The following is a 2,923-nucleotide window of genomic DNA, read 5'->3' as shown; positions in this document are numbered from 1 at the left end:
CCCAACCCCCAGCTTCTGTCTTGCTTACACATGAGAGGAACCCAGACAAATGAGGGCCCTATCTTATCCATCTTCTAATCTTTCATTTTTGCACAGTTTGTAGCATGGAGACTTTTCTATTTAAGGTACAAGGTGATCTCACATCTTTGGCACTGAGAGAAGAGAGATAATTTCAGAATGAAATAATTTTCTTTTTCTGATTGCCTTCAATTACACAGTCCCAAAGAGGAAGTTAATAAAAATATAGCTCCCCGGAGATCTGTACTGATAAGTTTTAAACAGAGCCTGAATATTTTCGCTGTGTTAGCATCACTGTGATGAAGGCATTCCCCGTGTCCGCTTCTGCCATCCTGTGTTCTCTTAGTTGACTGTCAGTAGCAGCAGCCCTTTGGGCCAAGGGACAATTTTACTGCCAACAAGCTAGATCCATCCTGGCACTCTTACAACCTCTAAGCTATAATTTTTCTTCCTCACATCAAGCTGTCCAGTCTAAATTCCTGGGCATCTGCCTTACTTTCCCCTCTTGACACCTCAGGTCTTCCTGGGGCAAAAGTTAGACTCGAACTCAAGCCTCATGAGCCGGAACCCTGCTGCCCATTCTCTTTTCTTTGGTGTGGGCAGAGAGAGGGAAGAGGCTGGTCCTGCTTTCCCGACTCATCCTCCACTGACTGGGTCCTTCCTTCCGTGAACCATGAATGGGATGATTTCCATGGCTCCATGTAGTTACCACCCATTTGATTTTCAGCATTGCTTGTGACTGTGTCCCAGTGAGGGACGGTACCTCCTTGGTACTGCTATTAGCAGAGGTGAATTCACGCTCACTTAATCAAGTAGACAGCAATTCATTCCAGAGCATTTAACATTTTGGGCAAAAGTACTGTGTGACAAGCACTATGCCCACTGTTGGGCTCACAAGATTAATAATTTCCCATCACTTGCTCACAAAGAGAACAATTGGAAACATACAGTGCCCCATGCATAAGTGTTGTGACTGAAGTGAGCACAGGGGATTGGTGCCTGGAGGGTACCCATCTCAGGCTGGAGGATGTGCTCAGGGAAGCCTTCCTGGCAGAGGAGATGCCTGAGCCAGGTTGTAAAGGGCTTCTATTGGCTCAACCTGGTGGCTCAGCAGTAGAGGATCCACCTGCAATGCAGGATCTGTGGGAGATGCGGGTTTGATCCCTGGGTCAGGAAGATCCCCTGAAGCAGGGCATAGCAACCTGCCCCAGTATTTCTGCCTGAAGAATCCTATGGAGAGAGGAGCCTGGTGGGCTAGAGTCCATAAGGTTGCAAAGAGCTGGCCGCAACTGAAACGGTTTAGCTCTCCTTGGCTCAGCCAGCACCTCTAGCCAGTCTGGTCTCCCCAGCAGCTGTGTCACACCAGCTCTCTTCCTCCTCATTCTTCTCAGCAATCACTCCCAACAACATCTGTGTTACTGTACTTGTGGTGGTTCTTTATTCCTAGACCAAAAAATAAATTAAAACAAGAGAGTGGCGGACCCCTTGATTTGGGGAACCTTTCTATCGGAGAAGTTATACCCCAGCCTGTGAGAAAGTGGTGGATCTCGAAGATTCAACTTGGGGTGACTTCAAGTCGGTAGCCAACAGCTTCAAGGAGCTCACTGTTTCTTGTTAGAAGCAGCTGCAGGGGTGGGGTGGGGTGGGGACACCACGCGTGTCAACCAGCTCCAGCCCTGCACCCCATCAGAGAAACCAGCCCCGAGAGGCCAAACCAGGAGGCAAAGTGGTTTTTTAATGTACAGGATAAAGGGACTTAAGAATTATTTATTTATTTACTTATTTGGCTGCAGCCCATCTTAGTTGTGGCACATGGGATCTTTAGTTGTGGCTTGTGGTGTCTAGCTCCTTGACCAGGGATTGAACCTGGGTCCCCTGCATTGGGAGTGCAGAGTCTTAGCCACTGGACCACCAGGGAAGTCCCAGGCACAGTATTTTTGGATCTTCTCGCCAGCTCTGAGAGATGGAGGTAATTGTCCCCATTGCCTGGCTGAATGCCTTGCTAATAAATGCAGGAGACAGGCTGCAAAAGCAGGGCTTTTCAGTTCAAATCTGCTGCCTTCACACCACCCCATTTTCTTCGCATGGCTGAGACTCCAGGACCGATGAAGAGCAAAGCAGAGCCCTGCCCTAGATTCCCCTAGGGCTTGCTTTTCACCGGGTTGCTTGGGAAATGAAACAGAACCAGAACAGAGCTTATGTGTTCTGTTATGTCACACCTCTTTTTCCCAAGATCTCAAAGGCCTGGGTCCATTTATCTAGATACTCAAATTCTCAACAGGGGTGTTAGATAGATGCTGAGGGGGAAATGCTCTTTTGGAAAGAATGAAACCATTCTTGCAGTGTTTATACTCAATTCCGGAGACCTGGTTAGAAAAATATTTTTAACAAACGGAAGGAAGAGTAACTATGCACTCACAAAATGTGGGCTGCTCATCGCAGTGTACCTTTGCCCTGGGAGTCTGTTCCCAGGGCAGGGCATGTGCAGCCCCAAACGGCCGTTAGAAGATGAAAGGGAATCTTTCACCATTTCCTCCCATTGTCTGAGCTTTCTCCCTGCTTTGTCACCATAACATTCTTTTTTGGAAGTCCATTAACATGAAGTTTTCCCTCCCCCAGAAACAATTAAAAAGAGGAGTTGGCAAAGCCAACCAGGAAAGACCTGTGGCTCACTCCTAAGTGAGTAACTGTCATGTGTCTTGGAAAGGTCTGCTGCTTCCAATCGAAGAGGTTGGAGCTTGAAGAGGAAAACACAGAAGTATCCTCTCTACTGACTGCAAGACGCTCTTTAGACTCTACAGTGAGGCGCTGGGAGGGCTGAATATAACCCGGGGACCTGAAGACCAAGGCCCAGTCTAAATAGGAAGCTTTAAGCACTGGCAACTCCATTTAACTAATAAGGTAA

At 47.8% G+C, this 2,923-nt stretch overlaps 1 non-coding gene across 1 annotated transcript; it reads right to left on the bottom strand.

The window, feature by feature from the left end:
- Positions 1-1,863: 1,863 nt before the first annotated feature.
- On the bottom strand, positions 1,864-1,936 carry TRNAG-CCC (transfer RNA glycine (anticodon CCC)). Its single transcript has one exon. It is a non-coding gene; the product is annotated as a tRNA-Gly (tRNA).
- Positions 1,937-2,923: the final 987 nt, after the last annotated feature.

Source organism: Capricornis sumatraensis, chromosome 2, assembly GCF_032405125.1.
Source record: "Capricornis sumatraensis isolate serow.1 chromosome 2, serow.2, whole genome shotgun sequence".
Lineage (NCBI taxonomy): Eukaryota > Metazoa > Chordata > Mammalia > Artiodactyla > Bovidae > Capricornis > Capricornis sumatraensis.
The sequence above is the reverse complement of the archived record's forward strand: the minus strand, read 5'-3'. Positions and strand labels throughout refer to the sequence as shown.